Source organism: Scyliorhinus canicula, chromosome 18 (assembly GCF_902713615.1).
Source record: "Scyliorhinus canicula chromosome 18, sScyCan1.1, whole genome shotgun sequence".
In the NCBI taxonomy this organism is placed as follows: Eukaryota; Metazoa; Chordata; class Chondrichthyes; order Carcharhiniformes; family Scyliorhinidae; genus Scyliorhinus; species Scyliorhinus canicula.
The window spans coordinates 50,784,333-50,802,307 of NC_052163.1; the positions used below are offsets into that span (position 1 = coordinate 50,784,333).

General features: G+C 44.9%; 1 protein-coding gene and 1 long non-coding RNA gene across 10 annotated transcripts in view; one reads left to right on the plus strand and one right to left on the minus strand.

Moving 5' to 3' along the window:
* LOC119953745 (protein shisa-6-like) overlaps positions 1-17,975 on the plus strand; it is a 687,534-nt gene that overhangs the window by 403,569 nt on the left and 265,990 nt on the right. The gene's annotated exons all lie outside the window — the stretch shown is intronic.
* On the minus strand, positions 1,784-16,262 carry LOC119953749. Its single transcript, XR_005458090.1, has 3 exons — positions 15,844-16,262; positions 13,336-13,452; positions 1,784-1,840 (listed from the first exon to the last, which is right to left on the minus strand). It is a non-coding gene; the product is annotated as an uncharacterized LOC119953749 (long non-coding RNA).

The window sequence follows — 17,975 nt, forward strand, 5'->3', positions numbered from 1 at the left end:
AAGGTTTCGATCAAGTGATTCCCCACCTAAATATCTGGGCCAGATTCTCCGATTCTGAGGCGAAGTACGGAGGATCTGTTGCGTTTTACGTGGAAAAAATTGGCAGTGCCCCCTTACCGATGCTGCAACTAAGGGGCTAGTAGCCGTGCCTCGTAAAACCCCCGATCTCCATGAAATAAACTGCCGGGTCCATGGGCGCGCACGCACACGACGACAACTTGCATTGGTCGCGGCGTAAAACATGTCTCCGGCTGTGCATGGACCCGACCTGCCAGATACTGTCCCCTGCCACCCCTTCGCCACCCCCCACCAGTCTCCCAACCCTCGTGGAAGCCCCCCCCCCCCCAGCCAGCAGCATGGCTCCTGCCGAATATGGTGGCGCTGGACACATTCTGCAACTGCCACACCGGGTTCCCGCATGGTTGAGACCATGAGTGAACTGCGCCTTCGGAACTTGGCCCATCGGGCGCAGAGCATCGGGGGAGGGCCTTCAGGTGATGTGCTGAGGCCGTCCCAACAGCGTGCAGTGTGCAACCGCGATTATTCCGTTTCGGAGGAGGCGGAACATATGAAACCTGATCAAACAGGCACCGCCCCGATTTCGGCATCAAAAGGGATTCTCCGTCCAATCACCGATTACAAATCAGCGTCTAGGAATGGAGATTCCCGTACCTTTATGCATGAAACAAGACAAAACTGACAATGGGTTATTATCCGTTTAAGGCAGAGTGAACAACTGAGACTAACCACATTCTTACCGTATGTTTACATAGGAGCACTTTCCCAGAGTAGATGAAGCAAGAATCCTGGCTGAATTTTCCTTCCTTTAGCCTGGCAATACTGAGACCAACTGTACTGCAGCTTAAATTAACTAACTGAATGCAGGCAAATAAGCTGGATGGGTTGAAGATTATATTTCTGTACAAAGGGCTTTTGCTTTATATATTACTCCATAAGTTAATCCAAATTTTTTTTTAAAGCTTTATTTTAACTTTGGTATTGTCATGCACTGGAGTCATTGGCAAAAGTGCTGCAAACTCCTGTACCGGGAAGGCATTCAAAAGTGTATCCTATTCCAAAGTACTTTTATCTTGGCTACAAGTGAATAAGATGATTGCTGTGTACCATCATATTCTTTTAAAGAGGAATTATTTGCACAATGATGTGTTTGACGAATCATTACTTATAAATACAGAAGCGTACAAACTGTATTGCCATATGTTGGATACAGAAGGATGGGAGGAGGCTTGAGTGGAACATAAACACTGTCATGGAGCAATTCATTCAGCTGATTCCTGGGATGTTGGCATTGCCTTATGAGGAGAGGTTAGACAGATTGGGCCTATAACCATTGGAGTTTAGAAAAGTGCTCTAATCAAAACACATAAGATTCTGAGGGGACTTAACAGGATGGATGCTGAAAAGATGTTCACCTTATGGGAGAGAAGAGAACTAGGGGGGACAATTAAAAAATAAGGGATATCTCATTTAATATTGAGCTGAGGAGATTCTTTCTCTCAGAGGGTTGTTAGTCTAAGGAACTCTCTTCCCCAGAGATCACCTTCCAAACCCAGGACCCCTTCAATCTAGAAGGACAAGGGCAGCAGATACATGAGAACTCCACCACCTGGACGTTCCACTCCAAGACACTCACCATTGTGACTTGGAAATATATCACCATTCCTTCTCCGTCGCTGGGTCAAAAACCTGGGACACTCTTCCAAACAGCATTGTGGATGTACCTACCCCACATGGACTTCAGCGGTTCAAGAAGGCAGCTCACCACCACTTTCTCAAGAGCAATTAGAGATGGGCAACAAATGCCAGCGAAGCCCACATGCTGTACAAATTAATTAAAAATACAGAAGTTGTGACATGGTCATTAAATATATTCAAGGCTTAGTTACATTTTAGGTCAACAAAGGAGCCAAGGGTTTTGGGGCACGGAGGGAGGGGGGGGGGGGGGGGGGGGGGGGGGGGGGGGGGGGGGAGGAGCTGGAGGCAGAGAAGGAAATGGAGTAGAGGCCAGAGTCAGATCAGCCATGGCCATGTTGAATGGCAGAGTGGGCGCAAGGGAACAAATTAACCATTCCTGCTTCTAATTCTTGTGTTCTTGAGCTTAATTCTCTGTGTCTGACATTCCAGGTAAGTATGGTTAATTCTACTTCCTGGGGAAGACACAATAGAAATTACTTTGGACTCTTGTTACTCCTCACATAAATTTTCAGAATGACCTATCAATTGAGAAGCTAAATACGAGTGAAGTGAATTCCATCTTTACAGTCTTCTATTGTTTACCGCATATCATATTCATTCGTGACTTCAGTTCACTTGACAGATGTCAGTGACAGAAGACAATGTTAATTTCTTTTTGCTCATCAAGGTGTGTGCCCAGCTTGCAGAGACTAAAATTAGTCTGTTAGCCATACTGCGTCACCTTGCCCTTAAGTTAAAGTGTTTGACTATACTGGTCAATCTGCCATCCAATCAAAATGCATACTCGGTTCTCTGACCCACTTTGCTTTTGGATGTCAATAATCTCATAATTGCAGTGTACTGAAATTAGGTAATTGGATAAATAAGTTTGCGTCAGAAACAGATTTTATTGGGGCGGGGAAAGAAAACTTTTCAAATGTCTGTGGTAATGTTTGTACTATTAGCACATTGTATGACTTTTCTAACAGTGAAAAGAGATGAACTGTGATTAGAAAGCGAGTTTGAACTGAAGACCAGAATTGTAATTGGTTTCGGTTTTCAATTTGGCTTCGGGAGGTGCCAAATTTGATTATTCACAGGTGTCCAAAGATGTTCAGGTTAGGTGGATTGGCCATGCTAAATTGCCTCTAAATATCTAAAGGTTAGGCGGGGTTACAGGGGTAGGACGGGGATTGGGTCTGTGTAGTTAGGTCTTCCACAAATGGTCGGTGCAGACTCGATGGGTCGAATGGCCTCCTTCTGCACTGTAGGGATTCTATCATCTTCTATGAACTATATAAATCTGAAAGGATAGCAAAATATTGAAACCGTGAAATATTCAAACCATGGAACCAAAAGCAGGTGAAAAGTAATTCAAACCACAACTTGATACATGGATTGAACGTAGGTGTCACAAGAACATGATCATCATCTTCTTTCTTTCCCTTACCTTAGTCTGATGGGACTATCATGAGTTATTTAAAAATAAATTTAGAGTACCCAATTATTTTTCTTTTCCAAATAAGGGGCAATTTAGCGTGGCCAATCCACCTAACTGCCCATCTTTTGGGTTGTGGGGGTGAAACCCATGCAGACATGGGGAGAATGTGCAAACTCCACACGGACAGTGACCCAGGGCCGGGATTCGAACCCGGGTCCTCAGCGCCACAGTCCCAGTGCTATCTACTGCGTCACATGCCGCCCTGAATATCATGAGTTTGAGCCACCTGCAATTATTCCTGCTGAATTATCGAGTGTCAGAGTTTGTGCCTAGCCATCGTCATGAGGAATCAGATCGTCTCTACCACACCATCTGTTCACTGCCGGCCACATGTAGCTGTTGCTTATTTGCCTTGTTCTATCAAGGCAAAGAAAGTGACAGTACTCAGGTGGTTAAGGCAAAGGCAAACAGGTCAAGGAGGTTCCCAGTTTAACCCTGAGTCTGTCCTGAATCGTCTGATGACAAACAGGCAATGTTATTGAGAGCATTGCAGTTTACTTAAGCTGGTCAGTTCAGAGGTGAAGGGGAAAAACAAAAGGGAAATAGGCCAGCGCTTCTTGTCCTTACAGCTTTATGTGTCCCAGTGAAGATCGGGCATGTGATGCTCAGATAGTCTTGTTACACTTAGATTGACTGGATTCATACTGTAAAAAATATACATGGTAAGAGCAATGGGAGAGTGGGTAATTCCCCAGCAAGAAGTGCGGGGGGGGGGGGGGGGGGGGGGATAGCTAGAGACTGGCAGCTTCCTCGGTTCAGGTTGCTGTAGTTTTGTTTTTAATTTTTCCAATTAAGGGGCGATTTAGGGTGGCCAATCCGCCTACCCTGCACATCTTTGGTTTGTGGGGGTGAGACCTGCGCAGACAGAGGGGACATGTGAAAACTCCAAATGGACAGCAGATCGAACCCGGGTCCTTGGTGCCGTGAAGCAGCAGTGCTAACTACTGCACCACCGTGCTGCCTCTTGGGGTCTGTAGTTTTTGACAGACCTGTTTAAGTTGTTCCTTATTTTAGAATTATGCCCATCTCAGAGGTGTTGTATGACATGAACAGTTCGTATCTGCGAATAGTGCGTGTAAAACAGGAACTGAGAAATCAGCAGCTGAAATGGAGCCTGTTCGACACATTTGGAACAGAATAATTTGAATTATAGATTAAAATCTGCTCTTCAAAGTTATTAGCACTGTGTGCGAGATTAATTTGCTGCCTTTAGGGAAAAAATATTGAATAGAATCTACATTGTAATTACCCAGAGCTTGTTTTTTTGATCTTTTTGTTACTGAAGAGAAAAAAAAGAGAATAAATGAAGATGGTTTAGAAAAATAAGTAAGTTCTTAAAGCACACCAGGATTAGTCATTCAAACTTCCTTAAAAGTGTTCTTCTTTAGAAGACCACATTTGGACTTATAGTAGCTTTGGAAACTGTACACTATACCTGACACCAGCCCTAAATGTGTGCTATATCGGGGATGTAAGAAAGGCCACCAAAATAGCTGCTGCGCAAAAGGCAGCAGTGATATTCTTCAAAAGCCATGATTCAGGGACAGGTTGGATGTGTGAGTTTTGCATTGGCTGCAAAATTGACATGGGGTCATAAATAGATTTGGGGATGGGGTGAGGGGGAGAGGGAAATGGGGTGGAGATCATGTGGTAAGGAGGAATTCCAAACATCAAACCGCTAAATGTGAGGGAGTTGGAGATTAGGAGAGGTGGGTATAGGGGAGCTGGAGCTCCAGGGGATGAAATGAATGGGAATGCGGGATCGAAGCAGTCGAAAATTGAGGGAGTGGTAGATCTGGTGAGGGGGAGGGATGATGGAGATCGGTTGGGAAGAGAGTGTGAGATTGGGTAGAGTGGGAGAGGGAGATAGGAAGGGGGAGTGTGTGATAGGGTGGGTGTGTGAGTGATTCAGTGGGGAAGTGGAAGATTGGGTGAGCGGAGTGAGAGATCTGATGGGGAGAGTGGAGATTGGGCATTTCCGGGGACGTTCAGATTTGTTTGTTGAGCCAAAGGAAACATTACAGCAACTTCTGACTTACAACATTGATCTAAATTACCTCACCGATCCAGCCATTTCTATTTCCTGTTACCTCCATATTACCTTGCTTCCATAGGTTAAAAATAAACGTCCTATTAAATTAGATGCACAATTTTACTGACTGGCCCATCTTCTGAGAGTGGATTGTTTGCCTGCCACCCAAACCATCATTGTTGAAAACGGAAATGTAAGTGGGACGGAGTTGGATTATGGTTCAGGTTTGTGATTTCAAAAATATTTACTTTCCACCTTCCCTGAACTCACCCTTCCTTGGGATCAAAATCATGACTCCACGTGACGTGAGCGCTGGGGTGGAAGCATTCTCACAAACTCCGGTTCTGCTTATCTTTCAAGGATTTATCCCAAGGATTTATTCTTATCCTTGTGCACACCTTTTATGTCTTTTTTTCAGTTTACATGGCTTTTACTCTGTGCCGAGACTTGTTGGTCAATATTTCAGCAGTTTTGAGTCGAGACAATATGCTTTAATCCTCATCGATTCGTGATGGCTGGAGGGAGTTGGAGGTGATAAGTTTGGGATGTTTCCGGTCTTGACGATATATCCATTGATGGATGACGGCTACTGGCGATGAAGGTGATCCATCTGATAGTCTTGGTTCTGTGGTGCAGTACATTAAAGCCCAATTTCAAGAGTTGCAAGGTGTCATTATGGAGGCGGTGGGGGTGCACGAGGAAGATTTTGCAGCACTGTCCCTGTTGGAAGCTTGCCTCCGCACGGTTGAGTTCCTGTTACATGGCCTGTCATCCAACCTAAGGCATTCGGGTGAGGATGAAAGTGAACTGATGAGGAACCACGCCCTGCCTGGTATCTCCAGTGAGGTGGTAGAGATGTTTCTATCCGAGTTCGAGAGCTGGCTGCCATGTTTTGTGAATCTTGATATGGAGGCCAGGTAGCTCAGATTCTATGGGGTACATATAATCCTGTCGCCAAGGCCTGAGGTTGGGTTCGCCTTCCAACCTCTGATTCTATGTTGTCCTCTTCCTTTTGTCGGTCGAGAGGTGTTGGGATTGCCTGAGCTGACTGGGCCGTTCTCCTCCTCCTGGAACCTCGTCAGTTTACCACTTGGGCTTGGTTGAGTCGGCATGTTGGAAGTAATGAGGTTCGTGTTCCAATTCGTGGAATCCTTGGAAGATCCTGACGAGTGCTCTCCATTTAAGGTCCTGCTTTATCCCAGATGTTTACTTTATTCATGTGATGGTGGAGTGGTCTTTACCCTGATGACTGCCTCATTCCTCAATTGTTATCCTGGACTTTACTCCCTGATAATCATGTTGCTGTCTGTTAATGTTGTCAATTTATCTGTTTGCAGGGAAGTAAGTATGTTGGGTCTGATGTCCTGCACCATGGGTTGTCCTGATTTAATAAGGTTTTATCGTGTTATGCTGAATATTGAGTTTGGGATTTGTGCACAGTTTCTTTATCCTAGTATATCCTTGCAGGGAGGATGAGCAGAGCCAGAGTGGGGGGAGGGTTGGAGGGTATGGTTGGTAAGGTTAGTTCTGACCCACAAGATTCGAGGAAGGTGCCCGATAGTCAGAGGTTTTGTTATTTTTTGCTGCATCTTTTTCTTCTTCAGGCCCAGGCAGACCATGTATTATCCTGCAGAGGACTGGGGTTTGTGGACTTCCCTTTTGGGGAGAATTGGTAATTTCTCCTGATGTGAGTCTCCCTCTTTGACTTTTTTAAATTCCTGTCAGAACTCTTGTGAGTGAGGCCAGTTTGAATATCCTTCATCTGATCGTAGGTGATGTGTTTGGTGGAGTGGTCCCTCCCAAGAGGGTTTCTTTTTTCTCTTCTCATGGTGGGGTGAGGGGTTTTGGGCCTGTTGTTCGTGTAGGTGTTGGATGGTTTGATGGGAGAGGAGAAGTGTTGTGTCTGCTCGGGACAAAACTGGCTTAATTTCAGAGGGATGTAAAGATCCAGGTGTCATGGGAGTCCTTGGAGCCAGTTCTCTGACCTTTCTTCATGGCTGTGTTGGGCTAGGCCAGGCTCGACATCATGGTCAGGCTCGGAATCATGGTCAGTATCCTGTTGCTCCTTGGGCAAGGACACCTCAGGGGTGTCGTGGGGGAGTCCAGTGTAGGTAGGTCCACATTGGGAGAGAGATGAAAATTGGGGCAGAGTCTGAAGATGTTCTTTATTTATCCTTATTATGAAGTATTTATCCTTATTCCATTCGAGTTGTGAGGGGCCCACTTGGCAGTTGGTTGGACGATTCTCGTGTAGTCGTAATATCTAGGAGGTGGTTTGGGGGTCCAAGGTATTCTTTCTGACAGTTCTACTTTATCTTTGTCACTTTTCCTCTGACTTTGAGAGATTTTGGGGACGTTGCTTCTACTTCTGTCTTAGTACTGGTGCCTGTGAAGGCTGGCTGTTGTAGTGTTGTCTGGTGAGCCTTGATGTCAGAGAGACGTAGATAATGATCTACATCGCCTTTGGTGACCTCATCCCTTCTTTTCTCATGTTGTCCTGGTTTTGGGCGGGTGAGTCCCGAATTACTGCATGCTGGGAAGGGGATGGGGGGGGGGGGGGCGGTGCCAGATGATCTGTTTTGTCTGGAAGTAAGTATGTTGGGTGTGATGTCCTGCATTATGATCTGGGGCTGGAAGTTGAGATTGTGGAAGTTCTTTTATTCTTGGCCCTTGTTCTTGGGAGACCCTAGGCTGAGTATTCAGGTTTTGTTGTGCCCGGTCCTCTCTTTGTCTTTGGTTTGGTCATTTTGTCATTTCAAAGGTGTAGGATAGCTGCTTATTCCAGCCTGGATCTAGAGGAGAGTTTAAAATTGTGCTCAGAGTGAATCGATTCCCCTCAGCACTGGAGTTCTCAGGTTGTTGTTTTCTTCTTCTGTCGTTCTGTTTTGTGGCGATGGGTGAGGTTCAGGTCAATAATGTTGCCTGTATCCTGTTTGGGTGCAGACAGGTCATTTAGCCGTGAAAGGAACATGATGGGGATTTTGTCCCTAATTCTTCCAGTCTTATTTGTTCCCCATTCTGTAATGCCTAATGTTTTGTGCTGTACTGTTGTACATTGACAACCTAGAGCTAGCTTCCTGCATTTATTTGTTTGATGCAAACTGTTGGTAAAAGAAAATTGAAAACCCCAATAGACACAAAAAGAATTGTGTCACCCCACCTACCCCCACCAACCCCTCACTGTCATGAGTGCACTATTCCTCCAAATGATCAAAGCAAAGTGTTATGATCAGCAGCGGGAGGCTTGCTTTTGATCAATTCAGAAGTTACAAAAATTCTGAAAAAATATCAAACCAGACAAAAGGCAGAGATAGCTTTAACTTTCATGCAAATCCGACAAATATCAAATGTGGACTGGATTAAACAAATTAAACTTTAAAGGGATGACATACTTGATACATAAATTAGGTTTGACCCAAAAGATGGTGACCTTCAAATATCTCACAGTACCAGCTTTCATTTTGTAGCTACTTTCACACAATGATAGCGGCTATAAATCTGTGAATTGGAGATACTCAACTCACTGATCAACAACTGATGATAACTGCAGTGTATTAAAATGAATACGCGCCATTAGTTTTCGGGAAGTCTGAAGGTTATCAAAGACCCGTGTGCTAACATTGCTCTTCAAAGAAGATTCCTTTGCCACCCATCCTAAAGTGAAGGAGCTGATAATGGGGACAGAGGAACGACATGAGCGTAATTTTACTGTTCGTCCATCCTTGCCCCAATTGAGGCTCTTACGTGGGCAATTACTGACCACATAAGGGCCGTTTCCTGCCTGGCTTCAATCTTTAGGCTGGCGGGAGGAGTTCAGAAACAACAGCCAAACCCAGAACATTCCCCTGCTTAGGCAGAAAAGTGGAGGCGCCTCTCAAAATTGCCCCCTTTCCACACCGGTTGCCCCCTTCTCCCAATATTTCCACCCGACACATGCTATCTCCTATCCTCATGGTCTCTCCAACAAGACACCTTCCACCTGACCTCCCCAGGCATCACCTCCCCACCCTGCCACAAGACCACCTGAACTTACCTTGTCCAGGACCCCGGCACTTTGAATCAAGGGACTGTCCAACCAATACGGTTGACTGGAAGCTCTCTAAAACAGGTCTTCCTCCTAAGTGTGGGTTGGAAGTCCTAAATCCAGCCGTTAACACTACAAGGAGTATTAAGAGGCTGTAGAGTAGCCATGTTCCCTTAAGACCATAAGGCCATAAGACATAGGAGTGGAAGTAAGGCCATTCGGCCCATCGAGTCCACTCCGCCATTCAATCATGGCTGATGGGCATTTCAACTCCACCTACCAGCATTCTCCCCATAGCCCTTAATTCCTCGCGAGATCAAGAATTTATCTATCTCTGCCTTGAAGCCATTTAGCGTCCCGGCCTCCACTGCACTCCGCGGCATTGAGTTCCACAGGCCCACCACTCTCTGGCTGAAGAAATGTCTCCGCATTTCTGTTCTGAATTTACCCCCTCTAATTCTAAGGCTGTGCCCACGGGTCCTCGTCTCCTCGCCTAACGGAAACAGTTTCTTCGCGTCCACCCTTTCTAAGCCATGTATTATCTTGTAAGTTTCTATTAGATCTCCCCTTAACCTTCTTAACTCCAATGAATACAATCCCAGGATCCTCAGCCGTTCCTCATATGTTAGACCCGCCATTCCAGGGATCATCCGTGTGAATCTCCGCTGGACACGCTCCAGTGCCAGTATGTCCTTCCTGAGATGTGGGGCCCAAAACTGGACACAGTACTCCAAATGGGGCCTAACCAGAGCCTTATAAAGGCTCAGTAGCACATCACTGCCTTTATATTCCAACCCTCTTGAGATAAATGACAACATTGCATTCGCTTTCTTAATCACGGATTCAACCTGCATGTTTACCTTTAGGGAATCCTCGACTAGCACTCCCAGATCCCTTTGTACTTTGGCATTATGAATTTTCTCACCGTTTAGAAAGTAGTCTATGCTTGGATTCTTTTTTCCAAAGTGCAAGACCTCACATTTTCTCACGTTGAATTGCATCAGCCATTTCCTGCACCACTCTCCCAAACTGTCTAGATCCTTCTGCAGCCTCCCCACTTCCTCAGCACAACCTGCCTGACCACCTAACTTCGTATCATCGGCAAACTTCGCTAGAATGCCCCCAGTCCCTTCATCCAGATCATTAATATATATGGTGAACAGCTGCGGCCCCAACACTGAACCCTGTGGGACACCGCTGGTCACCGGCTGCCATTCCGAAAAAGAACCTTTTATCCCAACTCTCTGCCTTCTGTCAGACAGCCAATCCTCAACCCATGCCAGTAGCTCACCTCGAACACCATGGGCCCTCACCTTACTCAGCAGCCTCCTGTGTGGCACCTTATCAAAGGCCTTTTGGAAATCCAGATAGACCACATCCACTGGGTTTCCCTGGTCTAACCTACTTGTCACCTCCTCAAAGAATTCTAACAGGTTCGTCAGGCACGACCTCCCCTTACTAAATCCATGTTGACTTGTTCTAATCCGACCCTGCTCTTCCAAGAAATTAGAAATCTCATCCTTAACGATCGATTCTAGAATTTTACCAACAACCGAGGTTAGGCTAATTGGCCTATAATTTTCCATCTTTTGTCTTGATCCTTTCTTGAACAAGGGGGTTACAACAGCGATCTTCCAATCGTCCGGGACTTTCCCTGACTCCAGTGATTTTTGAAAGATCTCAACCAACGCTTCCGCTATTTCTTCAGCCACCTCCCTCAGAACTCTAGGATGTAGCCCATCGGGGCCAGGAGATTTGTCAATTTTAAGACCTTTTAGCTTTTTTAGCACCATCTCTTTTGTAATGGCAACCATACTCAACTCGGCCCCCTGACCCTTTATAATTTTTGGGATATTACTCATGTCTTCCACTGTGAAGATAGACGCAAAGTTCTTATTAAGTTCTCCAGCCATTTCCTCGTCTCCCATCACTAGCCTTCCAGAATCAGTTTGAATTGGCCCAATGTCTACTTTGGCCTGTCGTTTGTTTCTTATATATTGAAAGAAACTTTTACTATCATTTCTTATATTACTGGCTAGCCTGCCTTCATATTTGATCCTCTCCTTCCTTATTTGTCTCTTTGTTAACCTCTGTTTGTTTTTGTAGCCTTCCCAATCTTCTGATTTCCCAGTGCTTTTGGCCACTTTATAGGATCTCTCTTTTTCTTTGATACATTTCCTGACCTCCTTTGTCAGCCATGGCTGTCTAATCCCTCCCCGGATAATCTTTCTTTTCTTGGGGATGAACCTCTGTACAGTGTCCTCAATTATGCATACAAACTCCTGCCATTTTTGCTCTACTGTCTTCCCCACTAGGGTCTGCTTCCAGTCGATTTTCGCCAGTTCCTCTCTCATGCCCTCGTAATTACCTTTATTTAACTGTAACACCATTACATCCGATTTTGCCTTCTCTCTTTCAAACTGCATACTGAACTCAACCATATTATGATCGCTGCTTCCTAAGCGTTCCCTCACTTTAAGATCTTTTATAAAGTCTGGTTCATTACATAGCACTAGGTCCAGAATAGCCTGCTCCCTTGTGGGCTCCATGACAAGCTGTTCCAAAAAGCCATCTTGCAAGCATTCCATGAATTCCTTTTCTTTGGATCCACTGGCTATGCTATTTACCCAATCCACCTGCATATTGAAGTCCCCCATGATCACCGTGACCTTGCCTTTCTGACATGCCTTTTCTATTTCCCGGTACATGTTGCGCCCCTGGTCCTGACCACTGTTAGGAGGTCTGTACATAACTCCCATTATGGTTTTTTTTGCCTTTGTGGTTCCTCAATTCTACCCACACAGACTCCACATCATCCGACCCTATGTCGTTTAGTGCCATAGATTTAATTTTGTTCTTAACTAACAAGGCAACCCCACCCCCTCGGCCCACCTCCCTGTCTTTTCGATAGGTTGTATATCCTTGGATGTTTAACTGCCAGTCCTGAACCCCCTGCAGCCATGCCTCTGTGATGCCTACCACATCATAATCATTCACGATGAGCTGTGCCATTAGTTTGTCTACTTTGTTACAAATGCTATGAGCATTCAGGTAAAGTGCCTTAATGCTAACTTTCTTATCATTGCAGATATTGGAAGTCCTAAGATGTCCAAAGTTATCCTTCCTTTTTGTTGCATTCCTAGTCTGCCTCAAGCTTAAATCCACCTGCCTACATGTTATCCTCCTGCGTATCTTGCCATTTAACTTCATGCTCCCTGTCGCTTTCACTTTCCCTTCCCCCCAACTCAGAAGTTTTAAGTCCTACTGACCACCCTATTTATCCTCTTCGCTAGAACACTGGTTCCAGATAGGTTCAGGTGGAGACCGTCCCAACGGTACAGATCCCCCCGGTTCCAAAACTGAACCAAAACCCCCCTTCCCACTCCTACATAATTAAGATGGAATCCGCCAATGATCTATCCTTGGAGTCCTCACATTTCTCGTCTACATGATGTCCCTCAGCAACTTCATTCAATAACACAACATCTTGTCCCTCATATTTGCTGACAATACCTAGGTCCACCTCACCAGTGTCTCTCTTGCATCCCCGCTGCCTCAGATTTTTCATTCTGTTTGTTCGACATCCCAGAAAATTCTCCCCGTGAAATATTAAGTAGACAGAAGCCATTTTTTCAGTCACCTTGACCAACTCCAATCCCTAGCCGTGTGACATCACCCCTGCCCATGTTCATTGGCCGGTGGTGGGATTTTCTGGTCCTGCTGCTCTCAGTGGGTTTACCCATTGTTTGTGCCTTTTGACACCAGGGTACATGTGGTGTGGTGCGGTTGGTGGGGGTGGGGTGGGCTGTGGTTGGAGGTTGTTGTTGGCAGGATCAGAAGGTCTAACCAGCAGGAACAGCCATAAAACTTTGGCCTACCTCTTTGACACTGCTTCTGGCTACCTCTCCTCGTGTGGCTTGTGCAGAATATTGTTTCATAATGCTCCTGTGAAATGTGTTAGGACATTCGACCATGTTTGGAGACAAAATGCAAAGATAAGTTTTTGTTCTGTTGAGAACACCTTGACTGCTGCTTTCACTGAGACCAGTAAACTCATCACACCATTGATCCACCCGGCCCTACCTGATCGGTTCGCATCAGTTGTCTACTTGACAGCTTGTTTATCAGTTGAGCCACCAGAGGCATAGTAGGATATCTCGATGTTGACGTGTTCGCAGTCCAGACTCCTATCTTTAAAACCTGCATAAGTAGAGAGCAGTACTGCTTTAGTAATCCTTCACCAGCACTAGATATTCATGGCACGCACCCTCTGTCACTGTACCGCTCGAGTGTGAGTCAATGTTATGAGGATATACACCGTGTGAATGTTAAATATATTTTATGTTGGTGTTTCATATGCAAGGCAGATTTTCTCAGACACCAATATCCTCAGTCCCCTATAGAAACTGGAATTCTATATAGTACAGCTGCCAAAACCTTCACATTGAATTCAAATTTATATTCATAAAATTAAATAATTTGATGTACCGGTGGGCGTGATCCAACGGCCACGCTGCGCCCGAAAAGCAGCTTGCGACAATGTAGCATGGCCGATAGAAGCCGGGAGACATCGCTTCTGGGATCTACACAGATCGCAACGCCTCACGTTCCAATGCAAATCCTGCCCACTGTGCGCGGGATCACTTTTATGCAAATCTGCATATTAAAGTGAGACAACTAGGCCCTTAGGTGCATGCTTTTTGGGAAGGGTGGCACCCTGGCACTGCCATCTGGGTGCCATCCTGGCAATGCCAAGGTGCCCAGGTGGGACTGCCAGCTGGAAGGAGCACTGCTGGCATTTTTTGCACAGTGGCGATTGGGCTAGGGGTCCCCGTGTGGGTGTTGGGAGGTGCAGTGTATGCAGGGACCCTCCCATAGTTCATTTGGGCTTGGGGGGGTTGGGATCACTTGGAGGGCTCCAGAGATTGGGATCTGCGACACTGAGGTGTTCCGGTGAGTGGAGTTCCTCAGTGCATAAAACGGGGCTATTTGCAGCCTTGACCATGTGCTCCCCGCTGAGGCCCCTTATCTAGCCGTTTTATAGCATTGTGTTTCTTGGTGTTGCGAGCCCTGGGAAACACATATCTAAACACACTCATTATGGGGCTATGTTCCCATTTAGTTAAATCCCACCCAGAGTGTTGAGTGTTCCAATATATGGAATTACTGTGGGATGAGAGTTACAGTGTACACTATATGAAACCTCATCACATGGGCAAGCCATTTGAACTTTAGTGACTAATCATTTAGATAGGGTTCATACTGCATCCAAGCCACTGCTAAACCCATCTGAAATGTTACACACATGAATATTAGCTTTTCTATCAGCAATATGGCTTGTCCTACTCTTAAAATATTGTAATAATGGTTAGCTAAAGTGGTCCTCTGCTCGTTTCTCTACATCTCAGTCTTGCCCTTTCTTCTCAGTTACTTGCAGGAGCTTCCCATTTTCAATTTCAATGAGCAGTATGACTAGGGAAAAGAAGACATGAGGTGGTACGCCTCAATTCCCTCATGTGTTCTTAGAGGAAACACAAGCTCTCTTCTTGAAGGATCCTCTGCCTGGAAGCAGCGATTGCCTCTTGAAGTTCCAGCTCTTCCATCATCACCACCGAAAAACCACTGGTCACGCCGTTAGCCATGGCACATAACCATAACCCTTAATTAGGCCTGGGACAATCATCTCCTTCGGTCTCAAATGACCATGATACCTTATTTTGAAACATTCGCACCACTGATAGGACAATTATAGCATTACAATGAGATTACAGAAACAGGTCATTTGGCCCAATTTATCCATGGTGGTGTTTATGCTCTGCAGAAGCCTCCTCCCACCCCACTTCATCTAATTTATCAGTGCATTCTTTCATTCCTTTCTCCCTCATGTACTGAGTGAACTTCCCTTAAATGCACTCTTTAAAAAAAAAATTTTTTATTACTTTATCTGAGTTACAAAGCCAGGGCTTAGAGTGTGGTCAGAGGCGAACCCCTAATCCAACTCATTGCCTGCTCCAAAAACCAATTCAAATTGAATCCAATTCATGGTCCCTACAAAGGAGACATACCAGATCTGAGCCAAAAGGCTCAATCTACGCTCGATCTTAGCCAAAAGGCCGAGAAGCGATCCTTAAATGCACTCTTAATAGTCATTTCAACTATCCACGTGGTGGTGGATAATACTTATCCATTTTAAAATGTGCAATGAAAGACGTTGAACTGCTGCTTCCACAAGACATATAGAGCTCGACACGAGAGATGTATCCATGTTCACCTGTCACAAACTATACAGTTCACATTACCACCGTCCCAAAAGAAAATGACATTCAGAAAGGGTGGGATGCCGGAGGGAACAATGTGTGTTTAGAGTAGAAGGCATTAACGTAGCTGACACATTCAAAACCATTCTGCCATTATGCAGCTAAACAGAAATCATCCATAGTGGGTCCATCTTTGGCAAGGCATCGTTTGGCATATTAACAGGAACTCTCTGGAGTGGAGGAGTCAGTGAGCAAATGCTGAGTGCTTTTAAAAGTATCATGGTGGTGCATTTCTTGCCACCTCTCTGCTCTTCAGGGCACAATCGTCACTCACATTGGCAAGATTTCAGCTACTGTGTGCGGTGCTTTCCTGATGATGGCTCTTGAAATTGCATTCTTGACATCAGTCAAATCCTGATAGTGTATGCTCGGGAAAATATTGAATTACACCAGGGTTACAGACCTGCCACAAAGGCTACAGCCTCTTCTACAAGTGAAAATAATACACAAAGTCAAGAGACACACTCTGCAATCCGATGCAAAATAGTGCTCTTGGAGATCTGGAAACAAATTGTAAAATATTTCAGTAATGCTCATGACTGTATGATTAAAATATGAGTTGACACAATGTTTCGCAATTCAAATTAAATTGGATACATTAACTACAAGATTAAAGTTCAGATATTAAGCAGCATGATGGCACAATGGTTAGCACTGCTGCCTCTCAGCGCCAGTGCAGGAGGCCATTTGGCCCGTCGAGTCTGCAACGGCCCTTGGAAAGAGCACTGTACCCAAGCCCACATCTCCACCTTACCCCCGTAACCTAGTAACCCCACCCCATCTTTTATGGACACTAAGGGCAATTTAGCATGGCAAATCCACCTAACCTGCGCATCTTTGGACTGTGGGAGGAAACCGGAGCACCTGGGGAAACCCACACAGACACGGGGAGGACATGTAGACTCCGCACAGACAGTGACCCAAGCCGGAATCAAATCTGGAACCCTGGAACTGTGAAGCAACTGTGCTAACCACTGTGCTACCGTGTTGCCCAAGTGCTGATAGTGTTTGGTAGTTGTTATGACACCCTGGGCTAGTATATGGTCAATTGCAGCCCCACTTGACTGGGAGTCACTACACAACTGAAATTAACTAATAATTCTTCGAAAGTACCAGAAGTATTTTGGTCTTTGGTTGCCCAATAACCATAGTCACCAGGTTTATAAATTTAAACACAATTTGTTTTTATTAATAACAATAACTATAAGTAAATAGGTAGCTAATGCAACTGGTTAACTATTATCTAATTTCTAACTCCCCTAATTTAACACAAGACACTAATCCCACACACACAAGACAGACAAACACAGAGGGGAAAGCGGTGTTAAGGGAGAATAATACGAAAAGTAAAAAAGATACAAGTCTCAGTTTCAGTTGGTTGTCGTCCACTCCACCTTTCAATCTTCAGTTGGGTGAGGTCTTGCTTGCCGTCTGTAATGGTTTTCACAGTAGATTCATAAGGATCTCAAGACTTCTCTGCAGATTCAGAAACTAGCAGGCAGGAAACCTTTTTTGGAGAGAGAGAAATAGAGAGAAACTCAGCTTTCTCTCTGCACATCCAGGAGAGTTCCTTCTTGGGCCTGTTGCCAGGCAGAATACGATCTTTGACTAATCCATTGGTCACCGGCCAGCCAATCAAACCAAATCCCTCAAATCTCTCAGGTGCCAGAAAGTCTGAATTCTTCTGTTAAAAATATAAATCTTCATAGCACAGTGTACTATTTTGCAAATTTTGAGTTCCTCATTTCCTCTGTTCGAATTAAATATATGTCCATTAAATATACATGGATTAAAACAATAATGGCAAAGTAAAAGAAATAGGAAATAAGGGAATCAACAGATTAAGATTTACCACACTGTTAAAAATTTTACTTATACCGGAATGGACAACCCCTAACTTTTTCCATCATTTTTATTGGGTATCCACATAATTACTGTGACTTCCATGTATTTGAGTGCTGAATATCTCAGTGAGATAGCATTACAACAAAACCTCCAGAAGAGTAAATAGCCACTTATTGAACTGCACATTTAGCTACACATGTCTGTTCACCGGAGATTGTTATTTGATTTACTCTTAACAGTGGGTGATGTTATTTCGCCATTATTCTCTGTTATATCTACCACAAAATCCTGCCCGTTATACAATTGTATAACTTTGTTAGGTTTATGTTTAGCTTGTACTTCCAGAGTAAAGGGGGGAAAAAAGTATGAAGAGGAGAATATATATGATCCAGGGATAGCCAGGCAATGGCAAGTGTGATAAAGTTTTGATCACCTGAGTTACTTGCTAGGACTGTCCTCCAGATGAGCACACATCACTTTTAATGATAATTATAAACCTTGGGCTGGATTCTCCAATTCTGAGGCTATGTCCCCACGCCGGTGGGATCGGTGGCATTTTAC